Source organism: Lytechinus pictus, chromosome 13 (assembly GCF_037042905.1).
Source record: "Lytechinus pictus isolate F3 Inbred chromosome 13, Lp3.0, whole genome shotgun sequence".
Taxonomy (NCBI): domain Eukaryota; kingdom Metazoa; phylum Echinodermata; class Echinoidea; order Temnopleuroida; family Toxopneustidae; genus Lytechinus; species Lytechinus pictus.
Genome location: NC_087257.1, coordinates 316,206 through 335,523, shown reverse-complemented (window position 1 = coordinate 335,523; position 19,318 = coordinate 316,206).

The following is a 19,318-nucleotide window of genomic DNA, read 5'->3' as shown; positions in this document are numbered from 1 at the left end:
AAAGAAGATCCGTTGAGATTTAGTCTTTCGCCCTATCCGCGACTGGTCCAAATTATGACCAAAATGATTTTTCCAAATTTGCCCCGAAATCCCCCCAAAATCAGCCGTCTTCGCTCCGTGGGGTCTTCTAACATCCAAACGCATCAATATTCAGAAGATAAAGAAGATCCGTTGAGATTTAGTCTTTCGCCCTATCCGCGACTGGTCCAAATTATGACCAAAATGATTTTTCCAAATTTGCCCCCGAAACCCCCCCCAAAATCAACCGTCTTCGCTCCGTGGGGTCTTCTAACATCCAAACGCATCAATATTCAGAAGATAAAGAAGATCCGTTGAGATTTAGTCTTTCGCCATATCCGCGACTGGTCCAAATTATGACCAAAATGATTTTTCCAAATTTGCCCCCGAAACCCCCCCCAAATCAGCCGTCTTCGCTCTGTGGGGTCTTCTAACATCCAAACGCATCAATATTCAGAAGATAAAGAAGATCCGTTGAGATTAAGTCTTTCGCCCTATCCGCGACTGGTCCAAATTATGACCAAAATGATTTTTCCAAATTTGCCCCCGAAACCCCCCCCAAATCAGCCGTCTTCGCTCCGTGGGGTCTTCTAACATCCAAACGCATCAATATTCAGAAGATAAAGAAGATCCGTTGAGATTTAGTCTTTCGCCCTATCCGCGACTGGTCCAAATTATGACCAAAATGATTTTTCCAAATTTGCCCCCGAAACCCCCCCCAAATCAGCCGTCTTCGCTCCGTGGGGTCTTCTAACATCCAAACGCATCAATATTCAGAAGATAAAGAAGATCCGTTGAGATTTAGTTTTTCGCCCTATCCGCGACTGGTCCAAATTATGACCAAAATGATTTTTCCAAATTTGGCCCCCGAAACCCCTCCAAATCAGCCGTCTTCGCTCCGTGGGGTCTTCTAACATCCAAACGCATCAATATTCAGAAGATAAAGAAGATCCGTTGAGATTTAGTCTTTCGCCCTATCCGCGACTGGTCCAAATTATGACCAAAATGATTTTTCCAAATTTGCCCCCGAAACCCCCCCCCCAAATCAGCCGTCTTCGCTCCGTGGGGTCTTCTAACATCCAAACGCATCAATATTCAGAAGATAAAGAAGATCCGTTTAGAGTTAGTCCTTCCCCCTATCCGCGACTGGTCCAAATTATGACCAAAATGATTTTTCCAAATTTGCCCCCGAAACCCCCCCAAATCAGCTGTTTTCGCTCCGTGGGGTCTTCTAACATCCAAACGCATCAATATTCAGAAGATAAAGAAGATCCGTTGAGATTTAGTCTTTCACCCTATCCGCGACTGGTCCAAATTATGACCAAAATGATTTTTCCAAATTTGCCCCCGAAACCCCCCCCAAATCAGCCGTCTTCGCTCCGTGGGGTCTTCTAACATCAAAACGCATCAATATTCAGAAGATAAAGAAGATCCGTTGAGATTTAGTCTTAGGCCCTATCCGCGACTGGTCCAAATTATGACCAAAATGATTTTTCCAAATTTGCCCCCGAAACCCCCCCCAAATCAGCCGTCTTCGCTCCGTGGGGTCTTCTAACATCCAAACGCATCAATATTCAGAAGATAAAGAAGATCCGTTGAGATTGAGTCTTTCGCCCTATCCGCGACTGGTCCAAATTATGACCAAAATGATTTTTCCAAATTTGCCTGCGAAACCCCCCCCAAATCAGCCGTCTTCGCTCCGTGGGGTCTTCTAACATCCAAACGCATCAATATTCAGAAGATAAAGAAGATCCGTTGAGATTTAGTCTTTCGCCCTATCTGCGACTGGTCCAAATTATGACCAAAATGATTTTTCCAAATTTGCCCCCGAAACCCCCCCCCAAATCAGCCGTCTTCGCTCCGTGTGGTCTTCTAACATCCAAACGCATCAATATTCAAAAGATAAAGAAGATCCATTGAGATTTAGTCTTTCGCCCTATCCGCGACTGGTCCAAATTATGACCAAAATGATTTTTCCAAATTTGCCCCCAAAACCCCCCCCCCAAATCAGCCGTCTTCGCTCCGTGGGGTCTTCTAACATCCAAACGCATCAATATTCAGAAGATAAAGAAGATCCGTTGAGATTTAGTCTTTCGCCCTATCAGCGACTGGTCCAAATTATGACCAAAATGATTTTTCCAAATTTGCCCCCGAAACCCCCCCCCCAAATCAGCCGTCTTCGCGCCGTGGGGTCTTCTAACATCGAAACGCATCAATATTCAGAAGATAAAGAAGATCCGTTGAGATTTAGTCTTTCGCCCTATCCGCGACTGGTCGAAATTATGACCAAAATGATTTTTCCAAATTTGCCCCCGAAACCCCCCCCCCAAATCAGCCGTCTTCGCTCCGTGGGGTCTTCTAACATCCAAACACATCAATATTCAGAAGATAAAGAAGATCCGTTGAGATTTAGTCTTTCGCCCTATCCGCGACTGGTCCAAATTATGACCAAAATGATTTTTCCAAATTTGCCCCCGAAACCCCCCCCCAAATCAGCTGTCTTTGCTCCGTGGGGTCTTCTAACATCCAAACGCATCAATATTCAGAAGATAAAGAAGATCCGTTGAGATTTAGTCTTTCGCACTATCCGCGACTGGTCCAAATTATGACCAAAATGATTTTTCCAAATTTGCCCCCGAAACCCCCCCCCCCAAATCAGCCGTCTTCACGCCGTGGGGTCTTCTAACATCGAAACGCATCAATATTCAGAAGATAAAGAAGATCCGTTGAGATTTAGTCTTTCGCCCTATCCGCGACTGGTCGAAATTATGACCAAAATGATTTTTCCAAATTTGCCCCCGAAACCCCCCCCAAATCAGCCGTCTTCGCTCCGTGGGGTCTTCTAACATCCAAACGCATCAATATTCAGAAGATAAAGAAGATCCGTTGAGATTTAGTCTTTCGCCCTATCCGCGACTGGTCAAAATTATGATCAAAATGATTTTTCCAAATTTGCCCCGAAATCCCCCCCAAATCAGCTGTCTTCGCTCCGTGGGGTCTTCTAACATCCAAACGCATTAATATTCAGAAGATAAAGAAGATCCGTTGAGATTTAGTCTTTCGCCCTATCCGCGACTGGTCCAAATTATGACCAAAATGATTTTTCCAAATTTGCCCCGAAATCCCCCCCAAATCAGCCGTCTTCGCTCCGTGGGGTCTTCTAACATCCAAACGCATCAATATTCAGAAGATAAAGAAGATCCGTTGAGATTTAGTCTTTCGCCCTATCCGCGACTGGTCCAAATTATGACCAAAATGATTTTTCCAAATTTGCCCCCGAAACCCCCCCCCAAAATCAACCGTCTTCGCTCCGTGGGGTCTTCTAACATCCAAACGCATCAATATTCAGAAGATACAGAAGATCCGTTGAGATTTAGTCTTTCGCCCTATCCGCGACTGGTCCAAATTATGACCAAAATGATTTTTCCAAATTTGCCCCCGAAACCCCCCCCAAATCAGCCGTCTTCGCTCCGTGGGGTCTTCTAACATCGAAACGCATCAATATTCAGAAGATAAAGAAGATCCGTTGAGATTTAGTCTTTCGCCCTATCCGCGACTGGTCCAAATTATGACCAAAATGATTTTTCCAAATTTGCCCCCGAAACCCCCCCCAAATCAGCCGTCTTCGCTCCGTGGGGTCTTCTAACATCCAAACGCATCAATATTCAGAAGATAAAGAAGATCCGTTGAGATTTAGTCTTTCGCCCTATCTGCGACTGGTCCAAATTATGACCAAAATGATTTTTCCAAATTTGCCCCCGAAACCCCCCCCCAAATCAGCCGTCTTCGCTCCGTGTGGTCTTCTAACATCCAAACGCATCAATATTCAAAAGATAAAGAAGATCCATTGAGATTTAGTCTTTCGCCCTATCCGCGACTGGTCCAAATTATGACCAAAATGATTTTTCCAAATTTGCCCCCAAAACCCCCCCCCCAAATCAGCCGTCTTCGCTCCGTGGGGTCTTCTAACATCCAAACGCATCAATATTCAGAAGATAAAGAAGATCCGTTGAGATTTAGTCTTTCGCCCTATCAGCGACTGGTCCAAATTATGACCAAAATGATTTTTCCAAATTTGCCCCCGAAACCCCCCCCCCAAATCAGCCGTCTTCGCGCCGTGGGGTCTTCTAACATCGAAACGCATCAATATTCAGAAGATAAAGAAGATCCGTTGAGATTTAGTCTTTCGCCCTATCCGCGACTGGTCGAAATTATGACCAAAATGATTTTTCCAAATTTGCCCCCGAAACCCCCCCCCCAAATCAGCCGTCTTCGCTCCGTGGGGTCTTCTAACATCCAAACACATCAATATTCAGAAGATAAAGAAGATCCGTTGAGATTTAGTCTTTCGCCCTATCCGCGACTGGTCCAAATTATGACCAAAATGATTTTTCCAAATTTGCCCCCGAAACCCCCCCCCAAATCAGCTGTCTTTGCTCCGTGGGGTCTTCTAACATCCAAACGCATCAATATTCAGAAGATAAAGAAGATCCGTTGAGATTTAGTCTTTCGCACTATCCGCGACTGGTCCAAATTATGACCAAAATGATTTTTCCAAATTTGCCCCCGAAACCCCCCCCCCCAAATCAGCCGTCTTCACGCCGTGGGGTCTTCTAACATCGAAACGCATCAATATTCAGAAGATAAAGAAGATCCGTTGAGATTTAGTCTTTCGCCCTATCCGCGACTGGTCGAAATTATGACCAAAATGATTTTTCCAAATTTGCCCCCGAAACCCCCCCCAAATCAGCCGTCTTCGCTCCGTGGGGTCTTCTAACATCCAAACGCATCAATATTCAGAAGATAAAGAAGATCCGTTGAGATTTAGTCTTTCGCCCTATCCGCGACTGGTCAAAATTATGATCAAAATGATTTTTCCAAATTTGCCCCGAAATCCCCCCCAAATCAGCTGTCTTCGCTCCGTGGGGTCTTCTAACATCCAAACGCATTAATATTCAGAAGATAAAGAAGATCCGTTGAGATTTAGTCTTTCGCCCTATCCGCGACTGGTCCAAATTATGACCAAAATGATTTTTCCAAATTTGCCCCGAAATCCCCCCCAAATCAGCCGTCTTCGCTCCGTGGGGTCTTCTAACATCCAAACGCATCAATATTCAGAAGATAAAGAAGATCCGTTGAGATTTAGTCTTTCGCCCTATCCGCGACTGGTCCAAATTATGACCAAAATGATTTTTCCAAATTTGCCCCCGAAACCCCCCCCCAAAATCAACCGTCTTCGCTCCGTGGGGTCTTCTAACATCCAAACGCATCAATATTCAGAAGATACAGAAGATCCGTTGAGATTTAGTCTTTCGCCCTATCCGCGACTGGTCCAAATTATGACCAAAATGATTTTTCCAAATTTGCCCCCGAAACCCCCCCCAAATCAGCCGTCTTCGCTCCGTGGGGTCTTCTAACATCGAAACGCATCAATATTCAGAAGATAAAGAAGATCCGTTGAGATTTAGTCTTTCGCCCTATCCGCGACTGGTCCAAATTATGACCAAAATGATTTTTCCAAATTTGCCCCCGAAACCCCCCCCAAATCAGCCGTCTTCGCTCCGTGGGGTCTTCTAACATCCAAACGCATCAATATTCAGAAGATAAAGAAGATCCGTTGAGATTAAGTCTTTCGCCCTATCCGCGACTGGTCCAAATTATGACCAAAATGATTTTTCAAAATTTGCCCCCGAAACCCCCCCCAAATCAGCCGTCTTTGCTCCGTGGGGTCTTCTAACATCGAAACGCATCAATATTCAGAAGATAAAGAAGATCCGTTGAGATTTAGTCTTTCGCCCTATCCGCGACTGGTCCAAATTATGACCAAAATGATTTTTCCAAATTTGCCCCCGAAACCCCCCCCAAATCAGCCGTCTTCGCTCCGTGGGGTCTTCTAACATCCAAACGCATCAATATTCAGAAGATAAAGAAGATCCGTTGAGATTTAGTCTTTCGCCCTATCCGCGACTGGTCCAAATTATGACCAAAATGATTTTTCCAAATTTGCCCCCGAAACCCCTCCAAATCAGCCGTCTTCGCTCCGTGGGGTCTTCTAACATCCAAACGCATCAATATTCAGAAGATAAAGAAGATCCGTTGAGATTTAGTCTTTCACCCTATCCGCGACTGGTCCAAATTTGCCCCCGAAACCCCCCCCCAAATCAGCCGTCTTCGCTCCGTGGGGTCTTCTAACATCCAAACGCATCAATATTCAGAAGATAAAGAAGATCTGTTGAGATTTAGTCTTTCGCCCTATCCGCGACTGGTCCAAATTATGACCAAAATGATTTTTCCAAATTTGCCCCCGAAACCCCCCCCCCCAAATCAGCCGTCTTCGCTCCGTGGGGTCTTCTAACATCCAAGTCCTTCCCCCTATCCGCGACTGGTCCAAATTATGACCAAAATGATTTTTCCAAATTTGCCCCCGAAACCCCCCCAAATCAGCTGTTTTCGCTCCGTGGGGTCTTCTAACATCCAATTGCATCAATATTCAGAAGATAAAGAAGATCCGTTGAGATTTAGTCTTTCACCCTATCCGCGACTGGTCCAAATTATGACCAAAATGATTTTTCCAAATTTGCCCCCGAAACCCCCCCCCCATCAGCCGTCTTCGCTCCGTGGGGTCTTCTAACATCAAAACGCATCAATATTCAGAAGATAAAGAAGATCCGTTGAGATTTAGTCTTAGGCCCTATCCGCGACTGGTCCAAATTATGACCAAAATGATTTTTCCAAATTTGCCCCCGAAACCCCCCCCAAATCAGCCGTCTTCGCTCCGTGGGGTCTTCTAACATCCAAACGCATCAATATTCAGAAGATAAAGAAGATCCGTTGAGATTGAGTCTTTCGCCCTATCCGCGACTGGTCCAAATTATGACCAAAATGATTTTTCCAAATTTGCCCGCGAAACCCCCCCCCAATCAGCCGTCTTCGCTCCGTGGGGTCTTCTAACATCCAAACGCATCAATATTCAGAAGATAAAGAAGATCCGTTGAGATTTAGTCTTTCGCCCTATCTGCGACTGGTCCAAATTATGACCAAAATGATTTTTCCAAATTTGCCCCCGAAACCCCCCCCAAATCAGCCGTCTTCGCTCCGTGTGGTCTTCTAACATCCAAACGCATCAATATTCAAAAGATAAAGAAGATCCGTTGAGATTTAGTCTTTCGCCCTATCCGCGACTGGTCCAAATTATGACCAAAATGATTTTTCCAAATTTGCCCCCAAAACCCCCCCCCAAATCAGCCGTCTTCGCTCCATGGGGTCTTCTAACATCCAAACGCATCAATATTCAGAAGATAAAGAAGATCCGTTGAGATTTAGTCTTTCGCCCTATCCGCGACTGGTCCAAATTATGACCAAAATGATTTTTCCAAATTTGCCCCCGAAACCCCCCCCCCCAAATCAGCCGTCTTCGCGCCGTGGGGTCTTCTAACATCAAAACGCATCAATATTCAGAAGATGAAGAAGATCCGTTGAGATTTAGTCTTTCGCCCTATCCGCGACTGGTCGAAATTATGACCAAAATGATTTTTCCAAATTTGCCCCCGAAACCCCCCCCCAAATCAGCCGTCTTTGCTCCGTGGGGTCTTCTAACATCCAAACACATCAATATTCAGAAGATAAAGAAGATCCGTTGAGATTTAGACTTTCGCCCTATCCGCGACTGGTCCAAATTATGATCAAAATGATTTTTCCAAATTTGCCCCCGAAACCCCCCCCCAAATCAGCTGTCTTCGCTCCGTGGGGTCTTCTAACATCCAAACGCATCAATATTCAGAAGATAAAGAAGATCCGTTGAGATTTAGTCTTTCGCCCTATCCGCGACTGGTCCAAATTATGACCAAAATGATTTTTCCAAATTTGCCCCGAAATCCCCCCAAAATCAGCCGTCTTCGCTCCGTGGGGTCTTCTAACATCCAAACGCATCAATATTCAGAAGATAAAGAAGATCCGTTGAGATTTAGTCTTTCGCCCTATCCGCGACTGGTCCAAATTATGACCAAAATGATTTTTCCAAATTTGCCCCCAAAACCCCCCCCAAAATCAACCGTCTTCGCTCCGTGGGGTCTTCTAACATCCAAACGCATCAATATTCAGAAGATAAAGAAGATCCGTTGAGATTTAGTCTTTCGCCCTATCCGCGACTGGTCCAAATTATAACCAAAATGATTTTTCCAAATTTGCCCCCGAAACCCCCCCCAAATCAGCCGTCTTCGCTCTGTGGGGTCTTCTAACATCCAAACGCATCAATATTCAGAAGATAAAGAAGATCCGTTGAGATTAAGTCTTTCGCCCTATCCGCGACTTGTCCAAATTATGACCAAAATGATTTTTCCAAATTTGCCCCCGAAACCCCCCCCAAATCAGCCGTCTTCGCTCCGTGGGGTCTTCTAACATCCAAACGCATCAATATTCAGAAGATAAAGAAGATCCGTTGAGATTTAGTCTTTCGCCCTATCCGCGACTGGTCCAAATTATGACCAAAATGATTTTTCCAAATTTGCCCCCGAAACCCCCCCCAAATCAGCCGTCTTCGCTCCGTGGGGTCTTCTAACATCCAAACGCATCAATATTCAGAAGATAAAGAAGATCCGTTGAGATTTAGTTTTTCGCCCTATCCGCGACTGGTCCAAATTATGACCAAAATGATTTTTCCAAATTTGGCCCCCGAAACCCCTCCAAATCAGCCGTCTTCGCTCCGTGGGGTCTTCTAACATCCAAACGCATCAATATTCAGAAGATAAAGAAGATCCGTTGAGATTTAGTCTTTCGCCCTATCCGCGACTGGTCCAAATTATGACCAAAATGATTTTTCCAAATTTGCCCCCGAAACCCCCCCCCCCAAATCAGCCGTCTTCGCTCCGTGGGGTCTTCTAACATCCAAACGCATCAATATTCAGAAGATAAAGAAGATCCGTTTAGAGTTAGTCCTTCCCCCTATCCGCGACTGGTCCAAATTATGACCAAAATGATTTTTCCAAATTTGCCCCCGAAACCCCCCCAAATCAGCTGTTTTCGCTCCGTGGGGTCTTCTAACATCCAAACGCATCAATATTCAGAAGATAAAGAAGATCCGTTGAGATTTAGTCTTTCACCCTATCCGCGACTGGTCCAAATTATGACCAAAATGATTTTTCCAAATTTGCCCCCGAAACCCCCCCCAAATCAGCCGTCTTCGCTCCGTAGGGTCTTCTAACATCAAAACGCATCAATATTCAGAAGATAAAGAAGATCCGTTGAGATTTAGTCTTAGGCCCTATCCGCGACTGGTCCAAATTATGACCAAAATGATTTTTCCAAATTTGCCCCCGAAACCCCCCCCAAATCAGCCGTCTTCGCTCCGTGGGGTCTTCTAACATCCAAACGCATCAATATTCAGAAGATAAAGAAGATCCGTTGAGATTGAGTCTTTCGCCCTATCCGCGACTGGTCCAAATTATGACCAAAATGATTTTTCCAAATTTGCCCGCGAAACCCCCCCCAAATCAGCCGTCTTCGCTCCGTGGGGTCTTCTAACATCCAAACGCATCAATATTCAGAAGATAAAGAAGATCCGTTGAGATTTAGTCTTTCGCCCTATCTGCGACTGGTCCAAATTATGACCAAAATGATTTTTCCAAATTTGCCCCCGAAACCCCCCCCAAATCAGCCGTCTTCGCTCCGTGTGGTCTTCTAACATCCAAACGCATCAATATTCAAAAGATAAAGAAGATCCGTTGAGATTTAGTCTTTCGCCCTATCCGCGACTGGTCCAAATTATGACCAAAATGATTTTTCCAAATTTGCCCCCAAAACCCCCCCCCAAATCAGCCGTCTTCGCTCCGTGGGGTCTTCTAACATCCAAACGCATCAATATTCAGAAGATAAAGAAGATCCGTTGAGATTTAGTCTTTCGCCCTATCAGCGACTGGTCCAAATTATGACCAAAATGATTTTTCCAAATTTGCCCCCGAAACCCCCCCCCCCAAATCAGCCGTCTTCGCGCCGTGGGGTCTTCTAACATCGAAACGCATCAATATTCAGAAGATAAAGAAGATCCGTTGAGATTTAGTCTTTCGCCCTATCCGCGACTGGTCGAAATTATGACCAAAATGATTTTTCCAAATTTGCCCCCAAAACCCCCCCCCCAAATCAGCCGTCTTCGCTCCGTGGGGTCTTCTAACATCCAAACACATCAATATTCAGAAGATAAAGAAGATCCGTTGAGATTTAGTCTTTCGCCCTATCCGCGACTGGTCCAAATTATGACCAAAATGATTTTTCCAAATTTGCCCCCGAAACCCCCCCCCAAATCAGCTGTCTTTTCTCCGTGGGGTCTTCTAACATCCAAACGCATCAATATTCAGAAGATAAAGAAGATCCGTTGAGATTTAGTCTTTCGCCCTATCCGCGACTGGTCCAAATTATGACCAAAATGATTTTTCCAAATTTGCCCCGAAACCCCCCCCCAAATCAGCCGTCTTCGCTCCGTGGGGTCTTCTAACATCCAAACGCATCAATATTCAGAAGATAAAGAAGATCCGTTGAGATTTAGTCTTTCGCCCTATCCGCGACTGGTCCAAATTATGACCAAAATGATTTTTCCAAATTTGCCCCCGAAACCCCCCCCAAATCAGCCGTCTTCGCTCCGTGTGGTCTTCTAACATCCAAACGCATCAACATTCAAAAGATAAAGAAGATCCGTTGAGATTTAGTCTTTCGCCCTATCCGCGACTGGTCCAAATTATGACCAAAATGATTTTTCCAAATTTGCCCCCAAAACCCCCCCCCAAATCAGCCGTCTTCGCTCCGTGGGGTCTTCTAACATCCAAACGCATCAATATTCAGAAGATAAAGAAGATCCGTTGAGATTTAGTCTTTCGCCCTATCAGCGACTGGTCCAAATTATGACCAAAATGATTTTTCCAAATTTGCCCCCGAAACCCCCCCCCCCCCAAATCAGCCGTCTTCGCGCCGTGGGGTCTTCTAACATCGAAACGCATCAATATTCAGAAGATAAAGAAGATCCGTTGAGATTTAGTCTTTCGCCCTATCCGCGACTGGTCGAAATTATGACCAAAATGATTTTTCCAAATTTGCCCCCGAAACCCCCCCCCAAATCAGCCGTCTTCGCTCCGTGGGGTCTTCTAACATCCAAACACATCAATATTCAGAAGATAAAGAAGATCCGTTGAGATTTAGTCTTTCGCCCTATCCGCGACTGGTCCAAATTATGACCAAAATGATTTTTCCAAATTTGCCCCCGAAACCCCCCCCCAAATCAGCTGTCTTTGCTCCGTGGGGTCTTCTAACATCCAAACGCATCAATATTCAGAAGATAAAGAAGATCCGTTGAGATTTAGTCTTTCGCCCTATCCGCGACTGGTCCAAATTATGACCAAAATGATTTTTCCAAATTTGCCCCGAAACCCCCCCCCAAATCAGCCGTCTTCGCTCCGTGGGGTCTTCTAACATCCAAACGCATCAATATTCAGAAGATAAAGAAGATCCGTTGAGATTTAGTCTTTCGCCCTATCCGCGACTGGTCCAAATTATGACCAAAATGATTTTTCCAAATTTGCCCCCGAAACCCCCCCCAAAATCAACCGTCTTCGTCCGTGGGGTCTTCTAACATCCAAACGCATCAATATTCAGAAGATAAAGAAGATCCGTTGAGATTTAGTCTTTCGCCCTATCCGCGACTGGTCCAAATTATGACCAAAATGATTTTTCCAAATTTGCCCCCGAAACCCCCCCCAAATCAGCCGTCTTCGCTCCGTGGGGTCTTCTAACATCGAAACGCATCAATATTCAGAAGATAAAGAAGATCCGTTGAGATTTAGTATTTCGCCCTATCCGCGACTGGTCCAAATTATGACCAAAATGATTTTTCCAAATTTGCCCCCGAAACCCCCCCCAAATCAGCCGTCTTCGCTCCGTGGGGTCTTCTAACATCCAAACGCATCAATATTCAGAAGATAAAGAAGATCCGTTGAGATTAAGTCTTTCGCCCTATCCGCGACTGGTCCAAATTATGACAAAAATGATTTTTCCAAATTTGCCCCCGAAACCCCCCCCAAATCAGCCGTCTTCGCTCCGTGGGGTCTTCTAACATCGAAACGCATCAATATTCAGAAGATAAAGAAGATCCGTTGAGATTTAGTCTTTCGCCCTATCCGCGACTGGTCCAAATTATGACCAAAATGATTTTTCCAAATTTGCCCCCGAAACCCCCCCCAAAATCAGCCGTCTTCGCTCCGTGGGGTCTTCTAACATCCAAACGCATCAATATTCAGAAGATAAAGAAGATCCGTTGAGATTTAGTCTTTCGCCCTATCCGCGACTGGTCCAAATTATGACCAAAATGATTTTTCCAAATTTGCCCCCGAAACCCCTCCAAATCAGCCGTCTTCGCTCCGTGGGGTCTTCTAACATCCAAACGCATCAATATTCAGAAGATAAAGAAGATCCGTTGAGATTTAGTCTTTCGCCCTATCCGCGACTGGTCCAAATTATGACCAAAATGATTTTTCCAAATTTGCCCCCGAAACCCCCCCCCAAATCAGCCGTCTTCGCTCCGTGGGGTCTTCTAACATCCAAACGCATCAATATTCAGAAGATAAAGAAGATCCGTTGAGATTTAGTCTTTCGCCCTATCCGCGACTGGTCCAAATTATGACCAAAATGATTTTTCCAAATTTGCCCCCGAAACCCCCCCCCCCCAAATCAGCCTTCTTCGCTCCGTGGGGTCTTCTAACATCCAAACGCATCAATATTCAGAAGATAAAGAAGATCCGTTGAGATTTAGTCTTTCGCCCTATCCGCGACTGGTCCAAATTATGACCAAAATGATTTTTCCAAATTTGCCCCCGAAACCCCCCCAAATCAGCCGTCTTCGCTCCGTGGGTTCTTCTAACATCCAAACGCATCAATATTCAGAAGATAAAGAAGATCCGTTGAGATTTAGTCTTTCGCCCTATCCGCGACTGGTCCAAATTATGACCAAAATGATTTTTACAAATTTGCCCCCGAAACCCCCCCCCAAATCAGCCGTCTTCGCTCCGTGGGGTCTTCTAACATCAAAACGCATCAATATTCAGAAGATAAAGAAGATCCTTTGAGATTTAGTCTTAGGCCCTATCCGCGACTGGTCCAAATTATGACCAAAATGATTTTTCCAAATTTGCCCCCGAAACCCCCCCCAAATCAGCCGTCTTCGCTCCGTGGGGTCTTCTAACATCCAAACGCATCAATATTCAGAAGATAAAGAAGATCCGTTGAGATTGAGTCTTTCGCCCTATCCGCGACTGGTCCAAATTATGACAAAAACGATTTTTCCAAATTTGCCCGCGAAACCCCCCCCAAATCAGCCGTCTTTGCTCCATGGGGTCTTCTAACATCCAAACGCATCAATATTCAGAAGATAAAGAAGATCCGTTGAGATTTAGTCTTTCGCCCTATCCGCGACTGGTCCAAATTATGACCAAAATGATTTTTCCAAATTTGCCCCCGAAACCCCCCCCAAATCAGCCGTCTTCGCTCCCTGGGGTCTTCTAACATCCAAACGCATCAATATTCAGAAGATAAAGAAGATCCGTTGAGATTTAGTCTTTCGCCCTATCCGCGACTGGTCCAAATTATAACCAAAATGATTTTTCCAAATTTGCCCCCGAAACCCCCCCCAAATCAGCCGTCTTCGCTCCGTGGGGTCTTCTAACATCCAAACGCATCAATATTCAGAAGATAAAGAAGATCCGTTGAGATTTAGTTTTTCGCCCTATCCGCGACTGGTCCAAATTATGACCAAAATGATTTTTCCAAATTTGGCCCCCGAAACCCCTCCAAATCAGCCGTCTTCGCTCCGTGGGGTCTTCTAACATCCAAACGCATCAATATTCAGAAGATAAAGAAGATCCGTTGAGATTTAGTCTTTCGCCCTATCCGCGACTGGTCCAAATTATGACCAAAATGATTTTTCCAAATTTGCCCCCGAAACCCCCCCCCCAAATCAGCCGTCTTCGCTCCGTGGGGTCTTCTAACATCCAAACGCATCAATATTCAGAAGATAAAGAAGATCCGTTTAGAGTTAGTCCTTCCCCCTATCCGCGACTGGTCCAAATTATGACCAAAATGATTTTTCCAAATTTGCCCCCGAAACCCCCCCAAATCAGCTGTTTTCGCTCCGTGGGGTCTTCTAACATCCAAACGCATCAATATTCAGAAGATAAAGAAGATCCGTTGAGATTTAGTCTTTCACCCTATCCGCGACTGGTCCAAATTATGACCAAAATGATTTTTCCAAATTTGCCCCCGAAACCCCCCCCAAATCAGCCGTCTTCGCTCCGTGGGGTCTTCTAACATCAAAACGCATCAATATTCAGAAGATAAAGAAGATCCGTTGAGATTTAGTCTTAGGCCCTATCCGCGACTGGTCCAAATTATGACCAAAATGATTTTTCCAAATTTGCCCCCGAAACCCCCCCCAAATCAGCCGTCTTCGCTCCGTGGGGTCTTCTAACATCCAAACGCATCAATATTCAGAAGATAAAGAAGATCCGTTGAGATTGAGTCTTTCGCCCTATCCGCGACTGGTCCAAATTATGACCAAAATGATTTTTCCAAATTTGCCCGCGAAACCCCCCCCAAATCAGCCGTCTTCGCTCCGTGGGGTCTTCTAACATCCAAACGCATCAATATTCAGAAGATAAAGAAGATCCGTTGAGATTTAGTCTTTCGCCCTATCTGCGACTGGTCCAAATTATGACCAAAATGATTTTTCCAAATTTGCCCCCGAAACCCCCCCCAAATCAGCCGTCTTCGCTCCGTGTGGTCTTCTAACATCCAAACGCATCAATATTCAAAAGATAAAGAAGATCCGTTGAGATTTAGTCTTTCGCCCTATCCGCGACTGGTCCAAATTATGACCAAAATGATTTTTCCAAATTTGCCCCCAAAACCCCCCCCCCAAATCAGCCGTCTTTGCTCCGTGGGGTCTTCTAACATCCAAACGCATCAATATTCAGAAGATAAAGAAGATCCGTTGAGATTTAGTCTTTCGCCCTATCAGCGACTGGTCCAAATTATGACCAAAATGATTTTTCCAAATTTGCCCCCGAAACCCCCCCCCCCAAATCAGCCGTCTTCGCGCCGTGGGGTCTTCTAACATCGAAACGCATCAATATTCAGAAGATAAAGAAGATCCGTTGAGATTTAGTCTTTCGCCCTATCCGCGACTGGTCGAAATTATGACCAAAATGATTTTTCCAAATTTGCCCCCGAAACCCCCCCCCCAAATCAGCCGTCTTCGCTCCGTGGGGTCTTCTAACATCCAAACACATCAATATTCAGAAGATAAAGAAGATCCGTTGAGATTTAGTCTTTCGCCCTATCCGCGACTGGTCCAAATTATGACCAAAATGATTTTTCCAAATTTGCCCCCGAAACCCCCCCCCAAATCAGCTGTCTTTGCTCCGTGGGGTCTTCTAACATCCAAACGCATCAATATTCAGAAGATAAAGAAGATCCGTTGAGATTTAGTCTTTCGCCCTATCCGCGACTGGTCCAAATTATGACCAAAATGATTTTTCCAAATTTGCCCCGAAACCCCCCCCCAAATCAGCCGTCTTCGCTCCGTGGGGTCTTCTAACATCCAAACGCATCAATATTCAGAAGATAAAGAAGATCCGTTGAGATTTAGTCTTTCGCCCTATCCGCGACTGGTCCAAATTATGACCAAAATGATTTTTCCAAATTTGCCCCCGAAACCCCCCCCAAATCAGCCGTCTTCGCTCCGTGTGGTCTTCTAACATCCAAACGCATCAACATTCAAAAGATAAAGAAGATCCGTTGAGATTTAGTCTTTCGCCCTATCCGCGACTGGTCCAAATTATGACCAAAATGATTTTTCCAAATTTGCCCCCAAAACCCCCCCCCAAATCAGCCGTCTTCGCTCCGTGGGGTCTTCTAACATCCAAACGCATCAATATTCAGAAGATAAAGAAGATCCGTTGAGATTTAGTCTTTCGCCCTATCAGGGACTGGTCCAAATTATGACCAAAATGATTTTTCCAAATTTGCCCCCGAAACCCCCCCCCCAAAATCAGCCGTCTTCGCGCCGTGGGGTCTTCTAACATCGAAACGCATCAATATTCAGAAGATAAAGAAGATCCGTTGAGATTTAGTCTTTCGCCCTATCCGCGACTGGTCGAAATTATGACCAAAATGATTTTTCCAAATTTGCCCCCGAAACCCCCCCCCCCAAATCAGCCGTCTTCGCTCCGTGGGGTCTTCTAACATCCAAACACATCAATATTCAGAAGATAAAGAAGATCCGTTGAGATTTAGTCTTTCGCCCTATCCGCGACTGGTCCAAATTATGACCAAAATGATTTTTCCAAATTTGCCCCCGAAACCCCCCCCAAATCAGCTGTCTTTGCTCCGTGGGGTCTTCTAACATCCAAACGCATCAATATTCAGTTTCAGTTTCAGTTTCAGTTTTATTTTTTCTCATTTCCAACAAAACAGTATACAAAATCCATCATAAATACATTTATAACAATTGAAATGTATAAAGAAACATGTAACACAATATATATATTTATCTAAATTATACATTTGAAACTTAATATGGATCATTAAATATTTGTGGCTGAAAATAACATGCTGGAAATGGAGAGGTCCACTGTGAAGCTGTGCTTGTAAATCGTGGACCCCTCGAAACAAATTATTCATTAATATTAAATTACATTATTAAAATAATTATAGTGGCCAAAAGAGGGGAAGAAAAATGTGAAATAAACAATAACATGATGCATGAAATGAGTAATTTACGAAGAATAACCACAAGGAGAGACGATGAGAAGAACATATCTGCATGTGGACTAAAATAAGAGAATGTTTCACAGGTGATGTATAACGAGTATGAAGTAGACGCGCAAAAGAAACGGATCAAAGTGTATGCCTGGTTGAGCAATGGTGACGAGTTCTTCGATATCAACAATAATAACAATGATAGTGATAATAGAGATAATAATAATGTTGATGATATTGATAATCACAATAATAATAGTAATCATGATACTTATAACAAAAATAATCATGATAATAGTGATAATCAATAAAAGAAGGGACAATCTACGTACAACAGGGAGAGCTAGGTTTTGTAATTAGCCAATAAAAATGTCTTAAGTTTTCTTTTGAAGACTGCGAGTGAAGGGGAGTTTTTCAAATCTATGCACAAAGTATTCCAAAATTTAGGACCTTCAAAAATGAATGTATTTTGTGCTGAAAGTGTTTTTAGTAAAGGTAAATGAAATTCTTCAGACTGTCTAGTGGGATATTTATGAATAGTTTGATTCTTTATAAACATATCATGAAAAACTAAGGGAAGGGTACCAGAATTGAATTTATACATAAATTCTCCAAGATGAAACAAGTAGAGATCGTTTACTTTGAGAATATTATGTTCAAGGAAAAGTGGATCTGAGTGGGCACGAAACGGAGCATTGCAGATTATACGAATTACTTTTTTTTGTAACAATATAATTTTTTCTAACAGAGTTTGATGAGTGTTTCCCCAAAGCAAAAGTCCATAATTTAGGTAGGGTAAAACAAGAGAATAATAAAGAGTAAGCAAAGATCGTTGTGGAAGATGTGATTTTAGTCTGTTAATAATACCAATATTTCGAGAGATTGTTTTGCAAATATTTTCGATATGTAATTTCCAGGAGAGCTTGCTATCAACCAAAACACCTAAGAATTTTGTATGAGAAACCTGCTTAATTGGGGTATTGTCAAACATAATTTGAGTCGGTAATGAAGCTAAGGAGTTACTAAATAATATGTAATTCGTCTTCAAAAGGTTTAATGACAGTTTATTTGTTCTTATCCATTCTAAAATATTTCGCAACTCTGCATTGACGACATCAACAAGAACATTTGGATCTCTGTGTGAAAAAAATAAGTTAGTATCATCTGCAAATAAAATGAATGACAGTGAATTGGACGATTTATGAAAATCATTTATATAAAGAATAAACAACAAAGGGCCTAAAAGACTCCCTTGCGGAACACCACAAGTAATATTTCTAAAATCAGATTCGTGCTCATTTAAATATACAAATTGTTTCCTGTTAGAAAGGTAACTCCTGAACCAATCCAAGGCCTTTCCACGGACACCGATATGATTGAGTTTATAAAGTAAAATGTCATGATTTATCGTATCGAAGGCCTTGGAGAAGTCCAGGAATATACCAACTGTGTGAGAAGAAGAGTCAATTGAATGAGCAACCTTTTCTACAAAAGTCATTAAAGCGTGAACAGTACTATGTTTCTCCCTGAAACCAAATTGGAAGTTAGAAAATATATTATTTTTCTTCAAGAAAGTTATCATTCGAGTGAAAACTATTTTTTCTAAAATTTTGGAAAAAGAAGACAATAACGAGATTGGCCGATAGTTACCTACTTCAAGTGTGTCACCTTTCTTAAACAATGGTATGATTTTAGCAAGTTTCATGGAATTAGGAAATTCACCATGCAGCAGTGATAAATTAAAGATGTGGACCAATGGATCTACAATGTAAGGAATAATGGCCTTTAAAATAACGTTACTGATTTCGTCAAAGCCGGAACTTTTTTTATTTTGTAAGTTGGAAACAATGTTTGTGACTTCATGTCTATTCGTAGGAAAAAGGAAAATAGAACTTGGATTAGCAGGACCTAAAAAGTCAGTAAAACACCTGTCAGAAGGGGGGATATTTTTAGCCAGATCGTTACCAATTGAGGAAAAGTAATTATTGAAAATATTCGCTATATATTTTGGATCTTCAAAAATTTCATTATTATTCCTGATTCTATTTATTTCAGAAACTCCTTTAGTTAAGTTCATCGCCTGTTTGATGATTTTCCATGTGTTTTGGGTATCGTGTTTGAACATTTCCAAACGATTTACAAAATATTTTCTTTTTTCTAAACGAATGATATTGATTAATGTGTTTTTATAGGACGTATACTTTAATTTTGCTTTCTCAGTACCTTTTAATTTGTATTTATAAAAAAGATTATTTTTTCGATTAATTGAGCGTAGAATAGATTTTGAAATCCAAGGAAGTTTTGGTGTTTTTTTATAATTTGTTTTGATTTTTTGTTTCGGCATAACTATGTCCAGCTGATTGCTTAATATTTGGGAAAAAGCTTCATATGAATTATTTATGTTTTCATTTATGTAAACACTCGACCAATCATAATTTTCCAAATTAATACCAAGACGTGCCAATCTTTCGGCGTTAACTTTACGTCTGAATAGTGAGGAACTATTGGT